Genomic DNA, 16,037 nt, shown 5'->3' on the forward strand with positions numbered 1-16,037 from the left:
CGAGTAGGACGTGTTCCCTGGGTTGTTGCTGCTGCATCACCCTCGTCATTCGAAGTAGGGCGTGTTTCCTGGGTTGTTGTTGCTGCATTACCCTCGTCGCTTGAACTCCCCCTGCCAACAGTGTCATCAATTTTCTCCCTATCATCTGATGGCTCAGATGTAGATATCAAAGTAGAGTCGAAAAATTCCGGACTACCCAATTCCTCATTTTGCAACTCAATTTCCTTATCATCAGAATTATTCGTTGTACTTGCAAAAGGAAATTCATTTTCGCTAAAAACAACATCCCTAGAGACGAACAACTCCTTAGTCTCCAAATCGAACAAACGCCAACCCTTCTTCCCATAAGGATATCCCATGAAAATGCATTTCCGACTGCGAGAAGCAAATTTATCGGAGTCTCGCTTTCTAGCGAAACACAAACAACCAAAAGTCCGAAATAAATCATAAGAAGGAGGACGCCCAAAAATTAATTCATATGGAGTCTTACCACCCAAAGCAGAAGATGGAACACGATTAATCAAAAATCCGGCAGTTAAGATGCACTCCCCCCAAAATCGAATAGGAAGTTTAGCTTGAAACCTTAAGGCACGAGCTACATTGAGTATGTGCCGATGCTTTCGTTCAACACGGCCATTCTGTTGCGGTGTACCAACACAAGACGTTTGGTGTAAAATACCATTGGTTTCAAAATATTCTTTTAGACATGTAAACTCTGTTCCATTATCACTTCTCACTGTTTTAACGACTTTGCCAAATTGTCGATTCACCATAGCACAAAAATTTTGCAAAATAGCAGAGACTTCTCGTTTCTCAATTAACAAATAAATCCAAACAGACCGAGAAAAATCATCAACAATGGTCAAAAAATATACTGCTCCACAAGTAGAAGGAGTACGATAAGGCCCCCACAAGTCACAATGAATCAATGAAAATAACTCAGTAGCTTTATTATCACTTAAAGGAAAAACATCTCTTGTTTGTTTGGCACGAAGACAAATTTCACAATGCTTAAATATTCCACTATTGGTGTCAAAAGTAAAATTGGGAGAAGACCCGACTAGACGAAATGAGGGATGCCCGAGACGTTTATGCCAAAGCTCCTCGTTATCTTTGCAGCCAATCTTGTGAGCCCGTACCTTTGTCACACCACGCAATACGTAGATCCCGTCACGATAGTCACCCACTCCAATCACCGTCCTCATAGTGCAATCCTGTATTACACACAATTTTTTAGTAAGAGTGATTACAGAATTTGTCTCATTTAGAAACTGTCCAACAGATAGCAAGTTGCAGTTTAAGTTAGGAACAAATAACACATTATTCAATTTAATTTGTTCTCCAATAACCGCTGTCCCTTCTTTTGTTGCCACTATTTCTGCGCCATTGGGAAGTCCAACAGGACAGTTATGGACATCATGTGATTTAGTGAGAAGTTCATCACAGCCGGTCATATGATGTGATGCGCCGGAATCGATAATCCATTGATCGCAAATCTTACCGGTTTGTTTGTCTGTGAACGTCAATTTCTGGTCATTGAGTAAATTCCTCAAAGTGGCCCATTGTTCACTTGTCAAGATAGACAAGTCGGCTTTATCTGCATCAGTCAATGAAGAAGTAGAACCTTTGGCGAGTGTCGTTTGCGCTGCATGTGCACGAGCAATCCCACGACCGCGGCCTCCCCCTTTGACCGAGCCTTTACTACCTCCACGCCCCAACCCTTTCGGACGATCTCCCCACCAGTCCGGATACCCGACGACTTGGAAGCAACGAGTTTCTTCATGTCCCGCTCGACCACAGTGGTTGCACAGTTCTGATTTGTCTCGCGTAACATTTGGGCCAGCCCGAACTTTGCTTTGAGCGAGGTAGGCGACTACATCACTCCTATCATCTTTATTTCGAGCAACTGTACGGTGTTGCTCTTCGGTCATAATCATTGCATAAACCCGATTCAAGTTTGGCAGTGGATCTAAATTCAAGATGGTAGAACGCACTGTTCCAAACATGGAATCCTCAAGTCCCATCAAAAATTGATGGACTTGTTCGTCATCTCGTCGTGCCCGCAATTGCTGTGTTATCTGACATTTGCAGCCACCACAATTACACGTCAAAATAGGTTCGTAGTCATTGATCTCATCCCACAACATCTTCATTTTTCCGAAATATTCAGCAACTGAGTGTCCTCTCTGTTTGCAGTTTCCCAACTCAGTCTTCAAGTGATTGATTTTCGGCCCATTCGCGACCGCAAATCTCAACTGCAAGTCTTCCCAAAGTTCTTGAGCGGTTTCCCGATAAGTAATTGTTGATCGAAGCGTTGGTTCAATGGTATTAAAGAACCAAGCAATAAGCATGGAATTAATCATCCACCAATCGTCAAGTTTAGGGTCTTTCTCGGTAGGTTGAGTAACGGTCCCATCGACAAAACCTAATTTCTTCTTTGCCCGCAACGCAACTCTCATGGCTTTCGCCCACTCCTCATAATTCGAACCCTTCAACTGAACATGAGTTATGAGGCTTCCAGGGTGATCTGCCGAGGTCAAGGTGTACGGTGTGATTCCGCCTTCAACCTTATTCTTTGTATCGCCCATGGCAGCGAATTAAAGGAGAAAATAATTGCCTCAATTGTATGGCTCTGATGCCATGATAAAATTCTCGAGAAAAGCTTATGTATTTCTCTGTATCTGTCTTTCTTAACTTCACGTTACATCATATATTTATATGCGGCTGAGAGAAATAAACCCTAGTTCTACAGCTTTGCCGTAAGAAAGGAAATAACCAAAGATAAGCTAAAGAAAATATATATCGTGATTTGGGTAAATCTGACCAAATCTGCCAATATCTTCTCATCTTTTACTTTAATTACAAATCACAGCTGCATCTATTTTGCAACACCGTCGCGGCTGGCTAGATTCGCCACCACAGCCATTGATGCCGTCTGATTCTTCGACCGTCGAGCCCAAAAATCGTTAGTGGCAACTCCACTACTTCAGTCTTCACTCTTCCCAGACCACGGTAGTTCTAAATTTGATGGTTGGTTGATGAATAAAGAGATCTCCACTTCTTCGCCTGTGTTCTGAAATTATTTTTTTAGATGTAAGAATAGGTCTGTGTCTTTTTCTCTGGACATTAGTATGCATTGTTTAAAGGTAAAAAGAATGGTAATATAGTTTTTCTTCACCCGACCCGCCAACCCGCCCGCCAACTGCCAAACCCGACCAACCCGATCCGTGCGGGTATTTAGGATAATTAGGCAGGTGCAGTTTGTGGATTTGTCAACCCGCCTATGTCGGGTCGGGTTATTTTTTTGCCCAAACCCGCCCAAACCCACCCGTGTTCACCCCTAGTTTTATCTCAAGGGTATACCCGTAATTTATCCTTAAATTATGTAACTCACAGTCCTATAATGCATCAGATTTTTTTGTCCAAAAAAAATTTGTCCTCGTTGCTCATCACCTAAGTCTTGTCTCTCTTCTTCAATACAAACACATCTACATTAAAAAACATGGCAATATACACGTGTCTACTGTAATATGTGTACGTATATTATATCTATTTTTTTCTCAATTATTTATGTTCATAATATCTAATAGTAAAGCCCACATTGTAATATGAATCTATCTATCAACAAGCAAACAGGTATATTAAACTATATATGCAGAATCTTGTTGAGGTCATAATAATTAATATGGATTAAATTAAATTAAATGAAATGAATGAATAAATGATGTTGGTGGTGGAAAATTATGAAGGCATGTGACTTGCACACTACACTACTTAAAGTGTTCATCAGTTGAAATGTAACACATCCATCAATTAAAGTCATGTTTGTTAATTTAAGTAATTAAATTAGTTAGCCACTAATTACCCTACTTTAACTGCTCTCTAGACTATAATCATAGTAACTTAACCACTTTTCCACAATTGTTCCTTTTTTTTTCTCTTTTATGTAATGTTTGGTCGCTTGATCAAATAAGAGTGTTTAATCATTGACTGGAACAATTAAATTCAAAGTATTTTCACCAGCATTTGTTACTGCAGTAATCAATTGGAGATTGATTAGTGACAACAATTTCGATTAAATAGACGATGAACAGACGTTTAAAAGGTTAAAGCTTCGGAAGAAAACCTGAGCAGCTCGTGTGAAGAGAAGTCGATCGTAGCTCGTCGAAGATCTTGTTTTCTTGTTGGATTGACTTGCCATGTAATAATAATAATTATAGAAAAAAAAAAGCAACAGAATAAATTATCAGATCCATTAATTTGATGAATCAATCTGCAATTCAACAAAATCAAATATATTCCTGTACAACTTAGTGAAGAACACGCCTTCCCGAAGCTACAAATAAATATAAACAACAGTTCGTAAATCTATTACCACTACCTACATTTAAAAAACTTAAATGCTACAACACTTCACCGTTAATAAAACACTACGATCACAATCCCTGAGGTCAACAAAATATAGCAAACTTTTCGAGAAAAAAAACGCAATTAGGTATTATTCACATTAGTTCCGATAATTCCACTCCACCGTAGAACGCTGCATAACCAGGATTTTGCCTTCATCTGGCTAAAATAAACACAAAAAGTTCACTTGGGGGGTGGGGGGGGGGGGGGGGGGGTGGCCCCCCATTACCCTTAGCTCAACCACTGAGAGGGGAAAATGGCATTGGTTATATACTGACGTACTCTGCTCAAAATGTAGCGTTGTGGCTTCAAAAGTGGGCCCCACTAACGAAGAAGCATCGACTTTAGAACTGCATCGAACACCTTCTTTGCATATGAACCACATGTTCGACTGTGGGGGCAAACTTCAAGAATCAGGCGGCGATAGTTGACTCTACATAAGTGCAGCCGGGTACTTTTATAACTCCGTTCTTACTCATTTTATCCCTCACGTTAAACACGTTACTCCATCTATCAGCTTCCGCGTAAATATTCGATAACAGTACATAAATACCGGCATTATGAGGCTCGAGCTCGAAGAGTGTACTCGCCACCACCTCACCCAAGTCAACATCATAGTTGACCCTACAAGCCTCGAGTAGAGCACCCCACGCACCAGCATGTGATTCCACAGGCATTGACCGTATAAGTTCGTAAGCAGATTCAAGCTTTCCCGATTTTCCAAGAAGGTTGACCATACACGCATAATGATCTGGAGTTGGATTGATCGAGTAGCTCTTAATCATCAATTCGAACAAACGGCACACATCATCAACGAGTCCAGCGCGAGTGCATGCTGACAAGATAACGGTGAATGCCACGTCATCAGGCCTTATCCCTTCATTTATCATCCTATCGAAGAGGTGAACCGCTTGTGAACCGAACCCGTGAATGCATAAGCCCTGGATTGTGGAGCAATACGAAATCAAATATCGTTCAGGCATTTCTTCGAACAGTGAAGATGCACGATCCATGTTGCCACACTTTGCGTTCATGTCAACAAGAGCAGCAGCCACGTGGGCGCGCCTTAGGTCAAAGGATCCGTTTTTCATGTAGGAATCGATCCATTTTGCTAGCTCGGAACACCCTAATTGAGAACAGGCAGACATCAAATTCACCATTATGAATTCATCTTGCTTCAAATTTGAATCCTGCATTTCGGAAAAAGCTTTGAATGCCTCACATGGCTTCCCGTTTTGTACATACCCCGACATTGAAGCAGACCATGAAAACAAATCCTTGTGAGTCAACTGATCGAACAAGGATCTCGCAGCTGCCATGTCACCTCCCTTGGCATACCCGTCGATCAGGGTGGTAAACGAAACCTCGTTTCTTACAGGCATTTCGTCGAACAGGTTCCTTGCGCAATTCAAATCGCCCGACCTCACCAACCCCTTGATCATCGGATTCCACGTTGCCGTATTCCTCTTAGGCATTTCATCAAACAAGGATTTCGCAGCAGCCATATCCCCAAAGCTCAGGTACCCCACCATCATGGCTGTCCAAGAAACCTCATTCCTCACAGACATTCCATCGAACACCTTACGCGCGCAGCCGATCTGCCCACACTTGCCATAAAAGTCGACCAACCTAGACCTCACGAACACATCCCCATCAGTGCCACACCTCACCGTCACCCCGTGAAGAACCTTGCCTTCCTCCAAAGCCGAAACGTTAGAACAGGCTTTAATCACAGAAGGGAAGGTGTACTTATCAGGAACCACATCTAACCCCCTCTTCATCCTTCTGAAAAACGAGAAGCATTCGTTCAGAGAAGAGTTCTGGCAGTATGATTTCATCAAAACGTTCCATATATAAATATTTGGGCGGGTAACGCAGTCGAAAACGGCGGTGGGGTATGAGAGATTAGAGGGAAGAACGGCGGCACAGATGGAAATGAAGTGGGTAATCAAGAAATGGTCTTGCTCACAGCCTCCGCGAATGATTTGGGTGTGCACTTGGTTGAAATCCCGGATAGTTTTGCAACCTCTCAAGAGGGATAATATAGCTGAAGACGAATGCTCCAATTCTGAAGAGAAGCGCATTAGAGCTTTCTGTAATTTAAATAAACCCTAACTCCAAATTGCAGCCATCTCCGGCGAACGTTGCGACGGTGGGAAAACTCCGACACTCCCACTAACGGGGGAAACAGGAAGATTTATTGAGAGATTGTGTTCAAGCAGCAATTTTTCTAGGCATTTTATACTAAACCTTTTTTTAAAAAAATTATTGTTGCTATTTTTCTATAAATGTTAAAATATTGACATTAGGTTGGATTGTAGCTCAAGCAATGGAATTTGATTTTGACTCAATGCTACTTTGCCAAAACCATGCACTAAATTTAGATAGATATATGAGGGGATGGTTTAAACGTGCACATACATACAAAATTTGTAGAGCATAAATATTTTCTAGGACACAACTTCTCTCTCAATTTGAAGAAAATCTATAAATTTAATCTTGGGAATATTTTAATTTTATTTTAATCCGACAAAAATCGTAGACGATGCAGTGATCAATTCGCAGTATTCTCTAATCATAGTGCCTTCACTTCTCTAATCGTAAATTGTTTGGTCACATTTTAACCGACCAAACTCGAACACTTCGATTCGAGATTTTTAAATGTTTGGCCCCTCATTACCCTTAGCTCCACCACTGAGAGGGGAAAGTGGCATTGCTTATATACTGATGTACTCTGCTCAAAATGTAGCGTTGCGGCTTCAAAAGTGGGCCCCACTATTGAAGAAGCATTGACTTTAGAACTGCATCGAACACCTTCTTTGCCTATGAAGCACATGTTCGACTGTGGGGGCAAACTTCAAGAATCAGGCGGCCATAGTTGACTCTACATAAGTGCAGCCGGGTACTTTTCTAACTCCGCTCTTACTCATTTTATCCCTCACGTTAAACACGTTACTCCATCTATCAGCTTCCGCGTAAATATTCGATAACAGTACATAATTACCGGCATTATGAGGCTCGAGCTCGAAGAGTCTACTCGCCACCACCTCACCCAAGTCAACATCACAGTTGACCCAACAAGCCTCGAGAAGAGCACCACACGCACCAGCATGTGATTCCACAGGCATTGACCGTATAAGCTCGTAAGCAGATTCAAGCTTTCCCGATTTTCCAAGAAGGTTGACCATACACGCATAATGATCTGGAGTTGGATTGATCGAGTAGCTATTAATCATCAATTCGAAAAAACGGCACCCATCATCAACGAGTCCAGCGCGAGTGTATGCTGACAAGATAACGGTGAATGCCACGTCATCATGCATTATCCCTTCATTTATCATCCTATCGAAGAGGTGAACCGCTTGGGAACCGAACCCGTGAATGCATAAGCCCTGGATTGTGGAGCAATACGTAATCAAATCTCGTTCAGGCATTTCTTCGAACAGTGAAGATGCACGATCTATGTTGCCACACTTTGCGTTCATGTCAACGAGAGCAGCAGCCACGTGGGCGCGCCTTAGGTCAAAGGATCCGTTTTTCATGTAGGAATCGATCCATTTTGCTAGCTCGGAACACCCAAATTGAGAACAGACTGACATCAAATTCACCATTATGAATTCATCTTGCTTCAAATTTGAATCCTGCATTTCGGAAAAAGCTTTCACTGCCTCACATGGCTTCCTGTTTTGTACATACCCCGACATTAAAGTAGACCATGAAAACAAATCCTTGTGAGTCAACTGATCGAACAAGGATCTCGCAGCTGCCATGTTACCTCCCTTGGCATACCCGTCGATCAGGGTGGTAAACGAAACCTCGTTTCTTACAGGCATTTCGTCGAACAGGTTCCTTGTGCAATTCAAATCGCCCGACCTCACCAACCCCTTGATCATCGCATTCCACGTCGCCGTATTCCTCTTAGGCATTTCATCAAACAAGGATTTCGCAGCAGCCATATCCCCAAAGCTCAGGTACCCCACCATCATGGCTGTCCAAGAAACCTCATTCCTCACAGACATTCCATCGAACACCTTACGCGCGCAGCCGATCTGCCCACACTTGCCATAAAATTCGACCAAACTAGACCCCACGAACACATCCCCATCAGTGCCACACCTCACCGTCATCCCGTGAAGAACCCTGCCTTCCTCCAGAGCCGAAACGTTAGAACAGGCTTTAATCACAGAAGGGAAGGTGTACTTATCAGGAACCACATCCAACCCCCTCTTCATCCTTCTCAAAAACGAGAAGCATTCGTTCAGAGAAACGTTCTGGCAGTATGTTTTCATCAAAACGTTCCATAGATAAATATTTGGGCGGGTAACGCAGTCGAAAACGGCGGTGGGGTATGAGAGATTGGAGGGCAGAACGACGGCACAAATGGAAATGAAGTGGGTAATCAAGAAATGGTCTTGCTCACAGCCTCCGCGAATGATTTAGGTGTGGACTTGGTTGAAATCCCGGATAGTTTTGCAACCTCTCAAGAGGGATAATATAGCTGAAGACGAATGCTCCAATTCTGAAGAGAAGCGCATTAGAGCTTTTTGTAATTTAAATAGACCCTAACTCCAAATTGCGGCCATCTCCGGCGGACGTTGCGACGGTGGGAAAACTCCGACGCTCCCACTAACGGGGGAAACTGGAAGATTTATTGAGAGATTCTGTTCAAGCAGCAATTTTTCTGGGCATTTTATACTAAACCCTTTTTTTTTTTAAATTATTGTTGCTATTTTTCTATAAAAATAATAATAAATGTTAAAATATTGACATTAGGTTGGATTGTAGGTCAAGCAATGGAATTTGATTTTGACTCAATGCTACTTTGCCAAAATCATGCACTAAATTTAGATAGATATATGAGGGGATGGTTTCAATGGGCACAAACATACAAAATTTATAGAGCATAAATATTTTCTAGGACACAACTTTTCTCTCAATTTCAAGAAAATCTATAAATTTAATCTTGGGAAATTTTTAATTTTATTTTAATCCGACAAAAATCATAGAGGATGCAGTGATCAATTCGCAGTATTCTCTAATCATAGTGCCTTCACTTCTTTAATCGTAAAATGTTTGGTCACATTTTAACCGACCAAATTCGAACACTTCAATTGGAGATTTTTAAATGTTTGGCCCCTCATTACCCTTAGCTCCACCACTGAGAGGGGAAAGTGGCATTGGTTATATACTGATGTACTCTGCTCAAAATGTAGCGTTGCGGCTTCAAAAGTGGGCCCCACTAACGAAGAAGCATCGACTTTAGAACTGCATCGGACACCTTCTTTGCTTATGAAGCACATGTTCGACTGTGGGGGCAAACTTCAAGAATCAAGCGGCCATATTTGACTCTACATAAGTGCCGCCGGGTACTATTCTAACTCCGCTCTAGCTCATTTTATCCCTCACGTTAAACACGTTACTCCATCTATCAGCTTCCGCGTAAATATTCGATAACAGTACATAATTGCCGGCATTATGAGGCTCGAGCTCGAAGAGTCTACTCGCCACCACCTCACCCAAGTCAACATCACAGTTGACCCTACAAGCCTCGAGAAGAGCACCCCACGCACGAGCATGTGATTCCACAGGCATTGACCGTATAAGCTCGTAAGCAGATTTAAGCTTTCTCGATTTTCCAAGAAGGTTGACAATACACGCATAATGATCTGGAGTTGGATTGATCGAGTAGCTCTTAATCATCAATTCGAACAAACGACACACATCATCAACGAGTCCAGCGCGAGTGCATGCTGACAAGATAACGGTGAATGCCACGTCATCAGGCCTTATCCCTTCATTTATCATCCTATCGAAGAGGTGAACCGCTTGGGAACCGAACCCGTGAATGCATAAGCCCTGGATTGTGGAGCAATACGAAATCAAATATCGTTCAGGCATTTCTTCGAACAGTGAAGATGCACGATCCATGTTGCCACACTTTGCGTTCATGTCAACGAGAGCAGCAGCCACGTGGGCGCGCCTTAGGTCAAAGGATCCGTTTTTCATGTAGGAATCGATCCATTTTGCTAGCTCGGAACACCCTAATTGAGAACAGGTAGACATCAAATTCACCATTATGAATTCATCTGGCTTCAAATTTGAATCCTGCATTTCGGAAAAAGCTTTGACTGCCTCACATGGCTTCCCGTTTTGTACATACTCCGACATTAAAGCAGACCATGAAAACAAATCCTTGTGAGTCAACTGATCTAACAAGGATCTCGCAGCTGCCATGTCACCTCCCTTGGCATACGCGTCGATCAGGGTGGTAAACGAAACCTTGTTTCTTACAGGCATTTCGTCGAACAGGTTCCTTGCGCAATTCAAATCGCCCGACCTCACCAACCCCTTGATTATCGCATTCCACGTCGCCGTATTCCTCTTAGGCATTTCATCAAACAAGGATTTCGCAGCAGCCATATCCCCAAAGCTCAGGTACCCCACCATCATGGCTGTCCAAGAAACCTCATTCCTCACAGACATTCCATCGAACACCTTACGCGCGCAGCCGATCTGCCCACACTTGCCATAAAAGTCGACCAAACTAGACCCCACGAACACATCCCCATCAGTGCCACACCTCACCGTCACCCCGTGAAAAACCCTGCCTTCCTCCAGAGCCGAAACGTTAGAACAGGCTTTAATCACAGAAGGGAAGGTGTACTTATCAGGAACCACATCCAAGCCCCTCTTCATCCTTCTGAAAAACGAGAAGCATTCGTTCAGAGAAGAGTTATGGCAGTATGATTTCATCAAAACGTTCCATAGATAAATATTTGGGCGGGTAACGCAGTCGAAAACGGCGGTGGGGTATGAGAGATTGGAGGGAAGAACGGCGGCACAGATGGAAATGAAGTGGGTAATCAAGAAATGGTCTTGCTCACAGCCTCCGCGAATGATTTGGGTGTGGACTTGGTTGAAATCCCGGATAGTTTTGCAACCTCTCAAGAGGGATAATATAGAAGATGAATGCTCCAATTCTGAAGAGAAGCGCATTAGAGATTTCCGTAATTTATTTAAATAAACAAGTACAAACCCTAACTCCAAATTGCGGCCATCTCCGGCGGAAAACTCCGACACTCGGGCCAAACTGGAAGATTTATTGAGAGATTCTGTTCAAGCAGCAATTTTTCTGGGCATTTTGAATTCCGGGGAAAAAACAGACTTACCCAGAAGCCCTCTTGGCGGCAGCATCTGAAACCCGCGACAAAAGATCAGGAAACTCCGCTGCAGCTCAAAAAATCGAAATGGGTGTCCGAAAGATTCGACATTTTTTACCGAGATTCTCCCATTTTCCGCTCCTGGGCTCTGCTGTAGACCACTGCAGCTGTACTAGATATAGAAATTTTCAAGGGAAGAGTTGTGATTTTCCGGCGAGAATTTAGAGAGAGAGAGAGACTCAGTTCTGAGCGTGTGTTTGTGTGTGTTTAGAGAGAGAAAGAGTGATGGTTTGTGGTGGGGTGAGAATTTGGGGGAAACGGAAGGGTTTTTCGTAAATTCACACAAGGGGTGGGGTTCGGGGTTTAGAAACTTTAGAGGGACGTTACGCTAACCATACCATAACAACTTTGTAATATTAATTAATTAATTAATTAATAAGCATTTGTTTATTAATGTTTAAACTTTAAAGTACTTCTACTTGATTTTTTTATGATTAATATTTTGGTGTTGGGATAATTAATAGTTTATTTTAATTTAATTTAAGGTTGTGTGTATTTTAGTGGGACACGACCGTCTTTTTTGGTCTTCACAAAGTCCTTTTAGACATTGACGGCTTCTTTTTAACTCCAATATTTAATTTCTTTACACTTTTTTTATTAAATAATTATTTTGATATATTGAAAAAAAATTAACCTTGTATTTCTAAAAGAGCCAACATTGTATATCATTCAAAATTAATATTTTGCAATAGAATTACCGCGAAGGATGGTAATTAAAAATAATTATTATAGTATTCATAAATCAAAAATTGACATTTGACGCTGATTAAAAAATCAATTTCAAATCCAGTGAAATTTATTATCAATTAAGTTCGTTTGGCTAAACTTATTTAAAAAAGAATAGTTTGTAATGACCTAGTTGATGTAGTAAGAAGAGTAACACATCTAACATTTTTTTTATCAGCATTTTCTAGGTCAATTTCATCATATACAACTTGTTCAGTACGATTTACATTGAGTGTGGATAAAATTGAAGGTTTACCTGAACAAGTGTATGGAGCTAGTGAGCAAGCTATAGTCTCATGAAGTGTGTGTATGTGTGTGTAATTCCATGGTTTGTGTATGTGTATGTATATATTAGGGATGATAATATAAATTAGAGAAAATATTTAGGCAATAAAATGAAGGCATTAAATTATTATTTATTACAAAGTTGAAAACTATAACATAGAGAAGTTTCTTGTTTTTGTACAAGTTTTGGTATCGGATGCACCATCACCTTCAGTCTTTATCCATTCTTCCTTTTTATCTTTCTTGATTTTCACGCATTAATGAATATTCTTTGTTTTATTACTTCATTTACATTTTCTTATTTTTATTTTATTTACAATATACATATTTCATTGATTTTCCAACAAGTAATGATTCATCAACAACCTTATTTTTTCGAACATTATATTATAATATATAATAATAACTAATCAAACGTGATACATATGTACCATGCATCCTTTTGATTCATTAATCTTAATTTTAAGGCAGCGACTATTTGCAAGACGAAAATTACTTAGAGCAAGACCAAATTAATTTTTTTTATTAAATTCAGTATAAAAAGACTATAATAACCTTAATAAAATACAAACAAAAAAAAATTATTTTATTAATTTCCTTTTGCAAGACCAATTTAAAAAAGAAAAAATAATAAAAAAAGAAAGAAAAATTAATAAAAAAAGAAAGAAAAAAGAAATTGAATTGAGAATTGAAAAACGAGAAGGGAAGAAGGGAAGAAGAAAACAAAAATAATCAATTGCAGCAAAAAAATCATCGTCGCCCCGTTGCAGTCGCCCCGTCGTCGTCGCCCCGTCGCCGTCGCCGTTGAAGTCCACCACCTCCCCGTCGTCGTTGAAGTCCGTTGTCGAAATATCCGCAAAAAATCGACATGCACATGTCGAAATATCCGCTTAATATCGACACCACAGTGTCGAAAATTTCAATATAATTCGACAGTTAAGGAGTGTCGAATTATTTTGAAATTTTCGACACTACTGTGTCGATATAAAGCGGATATTTCGACCTGTACATGTCGAATTTTTTGTCCGTGAAATGAGGTGTGAAAAACGAGAAAAACGATCTCAAAGTAGAATATTTCTTACCTCTTTGTGTTCTTCGACCTTAGAATCCTCCATATTTATGTCTTGTGTATCCATAATGTCCTTATTTTCAAGTTTTAGTAAGATTTGAGGGTTTTATGCGATAAGGGTTTTGGAGAATATGGAAGATTTTTTTGTGGAAAAAAATGTGTAAAATGAAGGTGAAGAAGAAGATGTTGGTGTTTTGTTGGGGGAGTGAGTTCCCTCTCTTTTTTCCTTTTTTTTTATTCTTTTTTTTTGTATTTTTTTTTTGGTCTTGCAATAGCAATTAGCTTAATTTAAATTAATAATATCTAAATTATTATTGGGGTTATATTTGTAATTTCCAGTCTTGATTTTAGTAAATTTATTTATATTTTGGTCTTGCATGAAGTAAGATCTTGAACTTAGTAATTTTCGTCTTGCAAATATCTGCAGCCTAATTTTAATTCATTTCAATGTTGTACAACTTAAGTTTGCTAATGACTTAAGCTAAGCTTTAGTAGGTATCTTCAAGCCTCTTGACACACACGGTTCATACTCAAATTGAAAAAAAAAAGTAGGGAAAAGTAATTGCATTTTTTGTTTATTAAACTTTAGTGAGTCTCAATATTAAATTTAGTATAATTACAAATACCCCTGAGATAACACTAAATAACTTACAAGCCTCTGTGGTATTACTAATTACAAATACCCTTGAGTTACTTCTCTGTTTTACAATTACACCCTAACAGAGTTATGAGTAACATAATCTTAAAAACTCCATGAAATATCATTATAAATTTCCAAATCTACTCTTGGGGTAAATGTGAAATTTTATCTTACTTGAGGGGTTTACTCGTAATTTACCCAGAATTTGTTTGTTTAGCAATAAGGGTAATCTAGACAATTAATTAATTATATTAAGTTTTTGTAACAGGTTGTTAATTTTAAGGGCATATTTGTAATTACCAATACAACAGAGATTCGTAATTTATTTAGTTTTATCTAGGGGTGAACATATACCCGCCCAACCCGACCGACCCGCCCAACCCGAACCGACCCGCCCGAAACCCGCATGTTTTAAAATTCAATATTGTGCCAGCAGTTTTAAATGTGAGAAACCCGCATTGAGCGGGTCGGTTGGCAGTTTTTGTTTCTGTAACCCGCTTCAAACCCGACCCGCACGCATACCCACATTATATTTATATATATAAATGTTTTATGAAAAAATAATTAAATATATATTGAATAAAGTTGACATTTCCCGTCATCTGTCTGCCTCTATTCCCAAATCTAACCCAATCAATTCTTCTCATCTTTTACTTTAATTACAAATCACAGCTGCATCTATTTTGCAACACCGTCGCGGCTGGCTAGATTCGCCACCACAGCCATTGATGCCGTCTGATTCTTCGACCGTCGAGCCCAAAAATCGTTAGTGGCAACTCCACTACTTCAGTCTTCACTCTTCCCAGACCACGGTAGTTCTAAATTTGATGGTTGGTTGATGAATAAAGAGATCTCCACTTCTTCGCCTGTGTTCTGAAATTATTTTTTTAGATGTAAGAATAGGTCTGTGTCTTTTTCTCTGGACATTAGTATGCATTGTTTAAAGGTAAAAAGAATGGTAATATAGTTTTTCTTCACCCGACCCGCCAACCCGCCCGCCAACTGCCAAACCCGACCAACCCGATCCGTGCGGGTATTTAGGATAATTAGGCAGGTGCAGTTTGTGGATTTGTCAACCCGCCTATGTCGGGTCGGGTTATTTTTTTGCCCAAACCCGCCCAAACCCACCCGTGTTCACCCCTAGTTTTATCTCAAGGGTATACCCGTAATTTATCCTTAAATTATGTAACTCACAGTCCTATAATGCATCAGATTTTTTTGTCCAAAAAAAATTTGTCCTCGTTGCTCATCACCTAAGTCTTGTCTCTCTTCTTCAATACAAACACATCTACATTAAAAAACATGGCAATATACACGTGTCTACTGTAATATGTGTACGTATATTATATCTATTTTTTTCTCAATTATTTATGTTCATAATATCTAATAGTAAAGCCCACATTGTAATATGAATCTATCTATCAACAAGCAAACAGGTATATTAAACTATATATGCAGAATCTTGTTGAGGTCATAATAATTAATATGGATTAAATTAAATTAAATGAAATGAATGAATAAATGATGTTGGTGGTGGAAAATTATGAAGGCATGTGACTTGCACACTACACTACTTAAAGTGTTCATCAGTTGAAATGTAACACATCCATCAATTAAAGTCATGTTTGTTAATTTAAGTAATTAAATTAGTTAGCCACTAATTACCCTACTTTAACTGCTCTCTAGACTA

The 16,037-nt window shown here is 40.0% G+C and overlaps 3 pseudogenes; all 3 read right to left on the reverse strand.

Moving 5' to 3' along the window:
- Positions 1-4,603: 4,603 nt before the first annotated feature.
- On the reverse strand, positions 4,604-6,491 carry LOC148770255 (putative pentatricopeptide repeat-containing protein At5g37570 pseudogene; annotated as a pseudogene).
- A 702-nt stretch (positions 6,492-7,193) lies between these two features.
- On the reverse strand, positions 7,194-8,942 carry LOC148770256 (putative pentatricopeptide repeat-containing protein At5g37570 pseudogene; annotated as a pseudogene).
- Positions 8,943-9,735: 793 nt separating this feature from the next.
- On the reverse strand, positions 9,736-11,916 carry LOC148770257 (putative pentatricopeptide repeat-containing protein At5g37570 pseudogene; annotated as a pseudogene).
- Positions 11,917-16,037: the final 4,121 nt, after the last annotated feature.

This window comes from Erythranthe guttata, chromosome 6 (assembly GCF_056151865.1).
Source record: "Erythranthe guttata isolate IM_541 chromosome 6, IM_541, whole genome shotgun sequence".
NCBI lineage: Eukaryota > Viridiplantae > Streptophyta > Magnoliopsida > Lamiales > Phrymaceae > Erythranthe > Erythranthe guttata.